This window comes from Eriocheir sinensis, chromosome 9 (genome assembly GCF_024679095.1).
Source record: "Eriocheir sinensis breed Jianghai 21 chromosome 9, ASM2467909v1, whole genome shotgun sequence".
Classification (NCBI taxonomy): Eukaryota; Metazoa; Arthropoda; class Malacostraca; order Decapoda; family Varunidae; genus Eriocheir; species Eriocheir sinensis.
Window position 1 is genome coordinate 6,803,398 of NC_066517.1, and position 12,973 is coordinate 6,816,370.

Below are 12,973 nucleotides of genomic sequence, written 5' to 3' on the forward strand. Positions count from 1 at the left end.
TCAAGAAAACTAATGAGGCAGTGTGTTGTGGAAGAGGCTCTAATGTTGCCGAACTGCCTCTGATCAATTTTGTAATGCATATTATCATATGCTCAGCTAAATACAAAGTCTTCACAAAGCAGGCTTGGGATTGGAGTGATAGCAATGGGTCTTAGTTCATTAAGTGAGGTGGGGTTGTTGACTTTGGGGATGGGATTAATGAATGAGGTTTTCCAAACTGTGGGGCATTTGTTCTGAGTGAGGGAGGCATTTATGATGGAGGCAAGAGGGGAGCAAGTTCACAGGAAAACTCCTGATAAAGTTTCATGGGTAAATCCAGAGGTGCTGTAGACCTTTTGATTTTGAGGGATCTGAGCTTTTCGGCAACTTGAAACTCTTCAACAACGGGATGATTTGACGGAGAAGGGAGGTAGGCGTGGAGGGAGGCAAGGTCTAGAGGAGGAAAGCTTTGACAGACGGATAAGAAGTGAGAGTTAATCAGTTCATCTGTCTCTAGGGGGGAGCAGGAGGGGAGAAAAGGGAAAGCCGACGATGGGTTACCCAGGTCACACAAATGGCGAAGCTTGGAGAAAAACTTGCTGTTGTTGTTACCCTCCAGGTGTTGTAGTTTGTGGGGATAGTAGTCCTTCTTCGCCACCATAATTTCCCTACGACTGTGTTGCGAAGGGCCCTGTATCTTGCTTGGTCCGTGTGGAAGGCGCCATTCCTTTGCTTTATTAAGGCCTTGGTCCTCGAGGTCATCCGAGGGAGGTCGGCTGAGTGGGTGTGTAGTGTCTTGGTGGAGAAGTGGAGATAGGCCTGAGTGACGGTGGCGAGGTAGTTGTTTCTCTTCTCCGTGACGTCATGAACGGTTAGGACCTCAACCCAAGGATAACCCACCAACCACTGCCCAAACTGCCTTATCTTAGAGTCAGGTGTCGGGCGGGTGGTCCTCTTGACCGTTTTTGCACCTCTGTGAGATGGTGGGAGAGGGCGTCCATACGACTGAGGTGTGATTGCTTCGGTCCATGGAGGGAAGGTGCTGAGGGGAGAGTACCAGTCCGTCAGGTCAGTGAGAATAAGGACCAGCGTGTTCCCTTCGTGCGTGGGAAAGTTAACAATTTGCGTGAGACACAGGTGGCTCGTAACGTCTGCAATGTCTAGTTCGTTGAAGTCCCCACACAACACGCACTTAGCACCGGGGTACCTAACACGTGTAGCGTCCACTGTATTGATGAGATGGTTCACTAACCCAGGGCCGGAGGGAGAGCAGGGTAGATTGTACACTGCACATAGTATGATGGCGTCAACCTGCGGGGATGACAGGAGGGGGTGGTGTTGATCTACATTGCCTCCACTTCATCGGGAACGTCCACATCGAGCACTGAGGGGTTGAAAGTGTTTCGGCACCACACTAAAACCCCACCGCATCCCCTGCCCTCTCTGAGGCTGGAAAACACACTGTACCCATCCACAAGGCATACCTCTGGGGTCACTTGCAAGGCTCCGTGATTGACGCTATGTCCAGGTTGGTAGGTCTCATTGTGGTAATAACTTCGTCGAGAGTGTGTGTGTGTGTGTGTGTGTGTGTGTGTGTGTGTGTGTGTGTGTGTGTGTGTGTGTGTGTGTGATGTATTTTTACTAAAAGTGTTTTTTTTTTTTTCAGTTTACTGGAACGTGCTGGGCTGTGGAAGATTCCAAAAACACGGGTTCTGATCATCAGTGAAATGAAAGGACTTGAGAATGTACTAATCCACCATGCATTGCGCAACGTCATCAATGGCATCCATGTTGCTCTACAGCACACCCCATGCGAGTACTCCATTAATCCCGGGCCGTATCAATATTTGTCGGCCCACTCCTTCCACTGCTACGAAAGTAAGCGAAACTAACAGTACTAGGTTTACATATAATTTGCATGTTAATATTTGTTGTAAGCGTCCAATATATATATATATATATATATATATATATATATATATATATATATATATATATATATATATATATATATATATATATATATATATATATATATATTAAGTAACAAGTGATGGTAGTTAATACCATAAAAGGTAAATTAGAAGCGGTATGAATTCCGACAGCTAAGTACAGGATTGGCCAATGTTAATTTTGTCTTGGTTCCGGATAGGAATTAGGGAGAAGTTTAAAGGTACTCACCCCCTTTGATTTGTTTTGTTGGTGACTACTCATTCTGATTATAATTAGTTACGAAATTTTGGTGCCCCGGGTGAGGAACTGAAACGATTATGTTTGAAGTGGCATTCGTGGGGCATAGTCCCCGGGACATTCCGAGTGACGTGGGACGGATGAGTTGGTTTTGCTGATAACAATGGGTTGGTTCCGCGTGTCAGTAACTTTGAGCAAGGTACCATATGGTAACAGCTGGGGCGGGTGGCTGTTGTTTACATTCCACGCGCGGCTCCGGTATCTGGCGGCGACACACCAATTCGTGGGGAGACAGCTATAAGGAGTAGGTAGGAAGACACCTATCGAACGGGCGCAAGCCACTCCCGGTGAGGTATATATGGGAAGTGAGGAGGGTGCTGAAGCCCTCCATAGACCCCTCCCATTACCTCATTAACCGTTTCCCTTTTGTCTCATCTACACCAGAGAGTATTTCAGCATGCTCTCAAAAGACAGATCCTCTCTCTATCCACACCACACTCACACCTTTTCCCAAAATTCAAGGGAAGTGAGGAGGGTGCTGAAGCCCTCCATAGACCCCTCCCATTACCTCATTAACCGTTTCCCTTTTGTCTCATCTACACCAGAGAGTATTTCAGCATGCTCTCAAAAGACAGATCCTCTCTCTATCCACACAACACTCACACCTTTTCCCAAAATTCAAAATTCAAAATGGCGTACCATAACAGAGCCTCGGAGTCCCCGCCTGTGGGGGGGGGACCACAAATTCCCCCAGGGAGGACTCCCCTTCTGGCTGCCGACCTGAGAGGTGTCTTGATAACCCCTCGAACCTTTTTCTTATCAATTTCTGTAATAGTCGCAGTCTTCGTTCTAATTTTCATTCTGTGGAACACCATCTCTCCTCCTCTAAACCTCACCTTCTCTTCCTCACCGAAACACAGGTTTCTGAGGTTACTGACAGCAATCTCTACTTTGTTCCCTCCTACTATCTCTATCCTCAATTTCAATCCAAAGCTGGATATTGCGTCTACGTACGCAACGACATCACTTGCTCTCGTGCCCACGACTTTGACTCTTCCGAATTTTCCACCATCTGGCTAAGACTTTATTGTCATTCTATTACTAAATACATCTATGCTGTTTATCTTTCACCTAATTCTACAAACTATGTAAAATTCTTTGACTACCTGAACTCTAAACTGGAGCACATCTTAACCCACTTTCCCTTCGCTGAAATCTCCATCCTAGGAGATTTCAAAGTTCACCACCAGGTTTGGCTTTCATCATCTTTCACTGACAAGCCTGGTGAACAAGCCTACAACGTTGCTCTCCTCAACAACCTAGAGCAGATGATTCAGCACCCTACACGTATTCCCGACCGTCTTGGAGACCGGCCCAACATACTAGACCTCTTCCTTACCTCTAACCCTTCTGCTTACTCTGTCAAACTGTTCTCTCTGTTGGCCTCCTCTGATCACAACCTTATTTCTGTATTCTGTCCTATCGCTCTTGTACAGCCTCTGGACCCACCGAAGAGGCGATGCTTCTGGGATTTTGCTTCAGCTCGGTGGGACGACCTGAGGATGTACTTTTCCTATTTCCCGTGGAATTATTACTGCTTCCAGGATATAAACCCCTCTGTGTGTGCCCAGCGTATCAGAGAGTTGATTGCCTCAGGAATGGAGGCATACATACCACGTACTTTCTCTACTCCCCATACTAAAAAGCCTTGGTTTAATAATCACGCTTGTTCTCGTGCTGTCAAAGATAGAGAGGCAGCTCACAAAAGATACCAGAGCCTTCAAACTCCCGCTAACCATCACCTTTACATTTCCGCCCGGAATCGTGCCAAATATATTCTTCGACTTACCAAAAACTCCTTTATCCATACCAAATGTCAACACCTTGCTTTCTCTAATTCTTCCAGAGACTTCTGGCACTTAGCCAAAAATATCTCCTCCAATTTCACTTTTTCCTCTTTCCCGCCTCTTCTTAACCCAGACGGCAACACTGCCGTCTCTTCTATCTCTAAGGCTGAACTCTTCGCTCAAACTTTCTGTAACAACTCAACTCTGGACGATTCTGGGCATATTCCTCTTACTCATCTCCCCTCCGACTCCTTTATGCCTGTTATTAAGATTCTTCATAATGATGTTTTCTATGGCCTCTCTGGCCTCAACTCTCAGAAGGCTTATGGACCTGATGGAGTGTCTCCTATTGTCCTTAAAAACTGTGCTTCCGTGCTGACACCCTGCCTGGTCAAACTCTTTCGCCTCTGCCTATCAACATCTACCTTGCCTTCCTGCTGGAAGTACGCCTTCGTACAGCCTGTGCCTAAGAAGGGTGACCGTTCCAATCCCCCAAACTACCGCCCTATAGCTTTACTTTCCTGTCTATCTAAAGCTTTTGAATCAATCCTTAACCGAAAGATTCAATAGCACCTTTCCTCTTCTAACCTTCTATCTGATCGCCAGTATGGGTTCCGCAAGGGCGTTCTACTGGTGATCTCCTTGCCTTCCTAACTGATTCTTGGTCATCCTCTCTTAGCCGTTTCGGTGAAACCTTTGCTATTGCGCTGGACATATCAAAAGCTTTTGATAGGGTCTGGCACAAATCTTTGCTTTCCAAACCATCCTCCTACATTTTCTATCCTTCTCTCTGTACCTTTATCTCCAGTTTCCTTTCTGACCGTTCTATTTCTGCTGTGGTGAACGGTCACTGTTTTCCCCTAAACCTATCAACAGTGGTGTCCCACAGGGTTCTGTCCTATCTCCCACTCTGTTTCTGTTGTTCATTGATGGTCTTCTTTCCAAAACGAACTGTCCTATCCATTCCTACGCCGATGACTCCAGTCTGCATTACTCAACTTCTTTTAATAGAAGACCCACTCTACAGGAACTTAACGATTCAAGGCTGGAGGCAACATAACGCTTAGCCTCAGCCCTTACTATTATTTCCGATTGGGGCAAGAGGAACCTGGTGTCCTTCAACGCCTCAAAAACACAGTTTATCCACCTATCCACTTGACACAATCTTCCAAACAACTATCCCCTAATATTTGACAACACCCAGCTATCACCTTCTTCAACACTAAACATCCTCGGTCTATCCTTAACTCAAAATCTCAACTGGAAACTTCATATCTCATTTCTTACTAAATCAGCTTCCTCTAGGCTGGGCGTTCTGTACCGTCCCCGCCAGTTCTTCTCCCCCACAGTTGCTATCCAATTACAGGAACCTTGTCCGCCCTCGTATGGAGTATGCATCTCATGTGTGTGTGTGGAGGGTGTGTGTGTGTGGGGGGGGGGAGGGGGGGGAGCTCACACAGCTCTCCTTGACAGAGTGGAGTCAAAGGCTCTTCGTCTCATCAGCTCACCTCTTCATACTGATAGTCTTCTACCTCTCAAATTCCGTCGCCATGTTGCCTCTCTTTCTATCTTCTGTCGATATTTTCATGATGACTGCTCTTCTGAACTTGCTAACTGCATGCCTCCCCCCACTCCCGCGGCCTCGCTGCACACGACTTTTACTCATGCTCATCCCTATACTGTCCTAACCCCTTATGCAAGAGTCAACTAGCATCTTCATTCTTTCATCCCTCACGTTGGTAAACTCTGGAACAATCTTCCTTCATCTGTATTTCCTCCTGCCTACGACTTGAACTCTTTCAAGAGGATGGTATCAGGACACCTCTCCTCCCGAAATTGACCTCTCTTTTTGGACACTCCTTTGACCTCTATTCAGGAGCAGTGAGTAGCGGGCTTTTTTTTTTCTTTACGCCCTTGAACTGTCTCCTTAGCTGTAAAAAAAAGAAAATATCTGGTTATTCGCTTCATTAATGGGGCTGTTGGGATTTTTGGCCCAACGATCAGCCTCCTCTCGTAGGACTTCGTGGTGGCGAACATTTCAACATAAATATATGGCATCCAGTATTTTTGACAGGTCTGGTCGCAGCTGGAGAGCTCCCTTGCCCCGATTACACCGTCCTCAGTTATCTTGGGGACCACCAGGGTGGTGCAGACAAGACACGAGCTCGTCGAGCCATGCCCGGGGTTAATCTTCATCCTGCTCTCCGTGTTGATGCCTAGAACGCCCAGCACCTTTCGGATGACATGCGACTTAGCTGAACTTAGAAGGCTGAGAGTGGACATAGTGGGGCTCTCTGAGACGAATAGACCTGGCAATGGAGAGATTAGTAATGAGGATTATACCTACTACTGGTCAAGCCAGGGTGATGGTGCTCATTGCAAAATAGTCGTTATAGTCTTTTCTAGCCGACTGCAGTCCTCCGTCGTTGGGGTGACTTTGGTGATCGTATGGTGGTGGTAAGGTTCAAGCACACCTTGTGCTTCATATCTCTTATTGCAATGTACGCCCCTATGGAGACGTGCGGACTTGAGGATAAGTATATGTTCTATGCCAAACTTGATTCTCTTGGCGACCATTGCCGCCCACGCGAGACTCTCATTGTCTTGGGTGACTTTAATGCAGTTACTGGCAGAGAGAGAGAGAGAGAGAGAGAGAGAGAGAGAGAGAGATGAGTTATGCGTTGGTCCCCATGGTTCAACGTCAACAGTTCACTCCTTCTGAACTTTGCAAAGTCGAGAAGGCTAAAGATTCCCGGTTTCTGGTTCAAGATACGCGAGCCTTGTCGCTGAACTTGGTTTAGCAATGCTGGCGGTGTGGCAAAGGAGATCGATCACATTCTTGTTAGTACTCGTTGGAAGATTTTCCAGAACTGTAGGGTTTTCCGGAGTGCTGAGACTTAAAGACCGACCATAGGCTTGTTGCTGCAAAACTGAGGATAGGAATCAGGTCCAAAAAATATTAAGATGCAACCCCCAAGGGTTCTATCCTGAGAAACTAAGGTACAAGGCGTGCACTCAGGAGTATTCAGTGGCAATCTCAAATCGGTTTGAAGTGCTTGGTACTTTGTAGGACCCTGAAGAGTTGTGGAATATCGTTAAACGTGAAACCCTCAAAGTTGCAGAGGAGTGCATCAAAAAACGCCCAAGGTCTAGTAGTGGCCTTGCCTCGAGAGAGACACTGGATAATATAGAGGAGAGTCGTACTTCCAGGATGGCTAGGGAGCGATACAGGGCTGTCATGAAGGACTAGAGCCCTTCTGAGGAGTGATAAGGAGAGGTGCGTCAGATAACTTGCTGAGGATATGGAGCTCCGCTCTAAACCCACATCCTAGATGAGTACTATCCGAACGGAGGATGGGCAGATTGTATCTGATGCGGATGTGTACCGGGCTCGTTGGGCCGAGTACATTGGGCTATTCTATACGGCAGAACCCCCAAGCGGACAGATCCCTCTGGTTGGGTTGCAGTTAACGGCTGTTGATCCCGCAATAGTTTAAACTCTACCTTCTCTTGAGGAAGTGAGAGAGGCTATGAGGAAGTTGAAGGATGAAAAAGTAGCTGGGATGCGTAATATTAACACAGATGTGTTGAAAGCTGAGGGTGAAACCATGGTCCATGGGTTGCATGCAGTGCAGTCCGGTGCCATTCCTTTTGATTGGAAAAGGGGGTTGGTTGTCCCTATCTGGAAAGGGAAAGTGCTCTCCACGCGATATATTCAATGTCTCGAGCGATTATTATTATTATTATTATTATTATTATTATTATTATTATTATTATTATTATTATCATTATTATTATTATTATTATTATTATGATAAGCTACCAAAGCCTCCCTTCAGGGTACAGATACAACAAGTTGAACCATACAAAATACAAAAAGGTACTGGAGAGAAGCAAAGGGAACGAATAGTAAGAAACTGGCCAGTCAAAGCCAAAAGGAGGAAAAATAAAATTACTGATTCAAAAAGACATTCACACGAGACTTAAATGTGGAAATGTCTGCGGAAAGGACAATCTCATTGGGTAACTGATTCCATAAACTTGTCAACGACGGAAGAAAACATCGTAAAAATTGTGTCGTACAAAAAAATCATAGGATTAAAAGCAAGATCGTTTTGACTAAGAGCAAACTTCGTGATCCGGGCAGGAGTAAAAGGATCAGGCAAAGCATTGTGTAAGGGATGCCGATTATCCTTAAAAACTTTTTTAAAAATTGCCAAAGGCACCAACTTGACGGCGATGAACAAGTGCCGGATAAATAAATTTAATTTAATTGATAGCTCTGACAAATAACTTTAAATGATAATTGGCAGCAGACATCCAAACAGGAGCACAATACTAAAAGTGGGGCAAAATGAATGCATAAAATTTTTTTATTACAGTTGAGTCACAAGCAAATATTTTGAAGCACTTATGAAGTAAGCCCGTCTTCTGTGCAATAGTGGAAGACATGGAACGGATGTGCTTATCAAATGTCAGTTTAGAATCAAGAGTGACTCTCTGCAAACGAATACTAGAAACATCCTTAATCTGTTCACCAAAAATATGCAAACAAGGATGAGGTGGATTCAAGGTACGGGATCTACTGATGGTAATGGAATGCGTTGTATTAGCATTAAGCTTCATACCCCTAAGTTGACACCAAGCGGTGGTCATTCCCAAGTCCCTATTCAGAGATGCAGCAACTTCACCTCTGTTGCTTGGAAAGTGATCATAGGAGTATAGAGTTGTATCATCAGCATATGGAATAAGCTTATTATCGAGGTTAATGCCCAAGTCAGAAATAAAAATGTTAAAAAATAAAGGTCCAAGGACGCTGCCCTGAGGAACACCAGAAACAACGGACCGAGAAGCAGAGCAGGCACCATCAACAACCACACACTGTAATCGATTAGTTAAAAATTATTTAAAAATACTGAGAAGACTTCCACCAATAACAAGGAGTTGTAGTTTATAAATTAGATCCGTATGATTCACAGCATCAAAAACAGAACTAAAATCAATAGCAACAACTCGAGACTCATGCCCACGACCCAGAGAAGACTGCAGGTTATGAGATAGAGTCAAGAGAGCGTCACCTGTTTCCAAACCCTTACGGAATCCGTACTGAGAATCAGGTGATTGATTGAATTTATCACAGTATTTGGAAAGCCGTTTAGCCAAAAGCCTCTCAAAAATCTTAGAGAGGATAGGAGTAATAGAAACTGGGCGGTACTCAATAGGAAAATTTGAAGCTGAGGCTTCCTTCGGGATGGGGGTGATGTTGGCCTTGCTCCAACAAGAAGGAAAACGACCAGACTTCAGTAGTAACCTAAATACTACAGCAAGTTTTGGTGCTTAGAACGAAGCAATCTTCTCAAAGAGTTGAAGAAAAAAAGCCATCTAGATCCGTCCCACCATATATATCAAGATTTAGAAGGTACTTTTTCAATTCACTGGATCTAAATGCAACTGAGCTAAGTTTTGGAAAGGAGAAATAACTCAAAGGTAGGGATAATTCATCATCACATTGTTTATTATTAAAAATATCACAAAGTAAATTAGCCTTTCTTAAAGGATCAAAGGGCATTGAATCATCAGGTTCGCGTAATGGAGGCATGACCATTGGATCGAAAAATAGTATGCCACTGATTATTATAAATTTCAGAAGAAACATTGTCCCAATTGACTCGAGATTTAAGATAGACCTGACGGGAAATGGTGATATCAGGCACAGTGAAGTTTAAACAGATCTTACAGTGAATGTCATTATGGTCAGAAGTACCTATGGGAGCAAGGACAGAAGCCACTACAACACCAGGAATATCATTTAAAGTCAAATCCAGGCAGTTCCCTGAATTGTGTGTAGGTCCATGAATCAACAAGATTAGAGAAATCCAGAGCAGCAAGACCAGTAATATTGGTTCGAGATACAGAACCCAACCATTCTTGGTGATGTCCATTCAAGTCTCCAACAAATAAAAAAGATGCTTTGATATCAGCTGAGTGTATTGAATCCATAGCAGTTAAAAGGCAATCGTACAAGTCATTATTAACATCTGGATTCCTATATAGGGTGAAAATATAATGATTATTGTATTTGCTAGAAACTTTGACAAGTTGCATCTCATGGCAGTGACATACAAATTTAGTTAGGTGTTGTGCAATGTAACAAGATCTAATATACAGATAGGTAGGAAGACACCTACCGAACGGGCGCAAGCCACTCCCGGTGAGGTATATATGGGAGGTGAGAAGGGAGCTGAAGCCCTCCAAAGACCCTTCCCATGTCCTCACTAACCGTTTCCCTATTGTCTCACCAACACCGGAGAGTAGTTCAGCATGCTCTCTAAAGACAGATCCTCTCTTTATCCATACCACACTACATTCACACAACATATACACCTTTTCCCAAAATTTAAATTTCAAAATGGCGCACATACACCAAGCCTCGGAGTCCCCGCCTGGGGGGGGGGCCACAAATTCCCCCAGGGAGGACTCCCCTTCTGGCTGCCGACCCGAGAGGTGTCTTGATAACTCCTCGAACTTCTTTCTTCTCAATTTCTGCAACATTCGCGGTCTTCGCTCTAATTTTCATTCAGTGGAACATCATCTCTCCTCCTCTAAACCTCACCTTCTCTTCCTTACCGAAACACAGGTTTCTGAGGCTACTGACAGCAATCTCTACTCTGTTCCCTCCTACTATCTCTATCCTAAATTTCAATCCAAAGCTGGATGTTGCGCCTACGTGCGCAACGACATCACTTGCTCTCGTGCCCACAACCTTGACTCTTCTGAATTTTCCACCATCTACCTAAGACTTCATTGTCATTCTATTACTAAATACATCTGTGCTGTTATCTCTCACCTAACTCTACCAACTATGTAAAATTCTTTGACTATTTGAATTCTAAAGTGGAGCACATCTTGACCCACTCTCCCTTCGCTGAAATCTCCATCCTAGGAGATTTCAATGTTCACCACCAGCTTTGGCTTTCATCCTCTTTCACTGACCATCCTGGTGAACAAGCCTACAACTTTGCTACCCTCAACGACCTAGAGCAGTTGGTCCAGCACCCTACACGTATTCCCGACCGGCCCAACATTCTAGACCTCTTCCTTACCTCAAACCCTTCTGCTTATTCTGTCAAACTGTTCTCTCCGTTGGGCTCCTCCGATCACAATCTTATTTCTGCATCCTGTCCTATCGCTCCTGTACACCCTCTGGACCCACCGAAAAGGCGATGCTTCTGGCATTTTGCTTCAGCTCGGTGGGACGACCTGAGGATGTACTTTTCCGATTTCCCGTGGAATGATTATTGCTTCCAGGATAGAGACCCCTCTGTGTGTGCTCAGCGCATCACAGAGGTGATTGTCTCTGGAATGGAGGCATACATTCCTCGTTCTTTCTCTACTCCTCACGCTAAAAAGTCTTGGTTTAATCACGCTTGTTCTCGTGCTGTCAATGATAGAGAGGTAGCTCACAAAAGGTACCAGAGCCTTCAAACTAATGCTAATTATGAACTTTACATTTCTGCCCGAAATCGTGCTCAATCTATTCTCCGACTAACCAAAAATTCTTTCATTAATAGAAAATGTCAAAACCTTGCTTTCTCTAACTCTTCCCGTGACTTCTGGCATCTAGCCAAAAACATCTCCTCCAACTTCACTTCTTCATCTTTCCCTCCACTCCTCAGTCCTGACGGCAACACTGCCGTCTCATCTATCTCTAAGGCTGAACTCTTCTCTCAAACTTTTTCTAAAAACTCCACTCTGGACGATTCTGGGCATATTCCTCCTACTCATCCAACCTCTGACTCCTTTATGCCTGTTATAAAGATTCTTCAAAATGATGTTTTCTATGCCCTCTCTGGCCTCAATCCTCAGAAGGCTTATGGGCCTGATGGAGTGCCTCCTATTGTCCTTAAAAACTGCCTCCGTGCTGTCACCCTGCCTGGTCAAACTCTTTCGCCTCTGCCTGTCAACATCTACCTTTCCTTCTTGCTGGAAGTATGCCTTCATACAGCCTGTGGCTAAGAAGGGTGACCGCTCCAATCCCTCAAACTACCGTCCTATAGCTTTACTTTCTTGTCTATCTTAAGCTTTTGAATCAATCCTTAACCGGAATATTCAAAAGCACCTTTCCACTTCTGACCTTCTATCTGATCGCCAGTATGGGTTCCGCAAGGGGCGTTCTACTGGTGATCTCCTAGCCTTCTTAACTGACTCTTGGTCATCCTCTCTTAGCCGTTTCGGTGAAACTTTTGCTATTGCGCTGGACATATCAAAAGCTTTTGATAGGGTCTGGCACAAATCTTTGCTTTCTAAACTACCCTCCTACGGTTTCTATCCTTCTCTCTGTACCTTTATCTCCAGTTTCCTTTCTGACCGTTCTATTTCTGCCGTGGTAGACGGTCACTGTTCTTCCCCTAAATCTATTAACAGTGGTGTCCCACAGGGTTCTGTCCTATCTCCCACTCTTTTTCTGTTGTTCATTGATGATCTTCTTTCCAAAACGAACTGTCCTATCCATTCCTACGCCGATGATTCCACTCTGCATTACTCAACTTCTTTTTAATAGAAGACCCACCTTCAGGAACTTAACGACTCAAGTCTGGAGGCTGCAGAACGCTTAGCCTCAGACCTTACTATTATTTCCGATTGGGGCAAGAAGAACCTGGTGTCCTTCAACGCCTCAAAACACAGTTTCTCCACCTATCCACTCGACACAATCTTCCAAACAACTATCCCCTATTCTTTGACAACACCCAGCTATCACCTTCCTCAACACTAAACATCCTCGGTCTATCCTTAACTCAAAATCTCAACTGGAAACTTCATATCTCATCTCTTACTAAATCAGCTACCTCGAGGCTGGGCGTTCTGTACCGTCTCCGCCAGTTCTTCTCCCCTGCACAGTTGCTGTCCATATACAGGGGCCTTGTCCGCCCTCGTATGGAGTATGCATCTCATGTGGG

General features: G+C 44.8%; 1 long non-coding RNA gene across 1 annotated transcript in view; it reads left to right on the forward strand.

Annotated features, from left to right (window-relative positions):
- The first annotated feature begins 1,655 nt into the window (after nt 1–1,655).
- LOC126995876 (uncharacterized) overlaps nt 1,656–12,973 on the forward strand; it is a 46,512-nt gene continuing 35,194 nt past the window's right edge. Inside the window, exon 1 of the long non-coding RNA XR_007750792.1 lies at nt 1,656–1,857. This is a non-coding gene — a long non-coding RNA (uncharacterized LOC126995876). The remainder of the gene's footprint in view (nt 1,858–12,973) is intronic.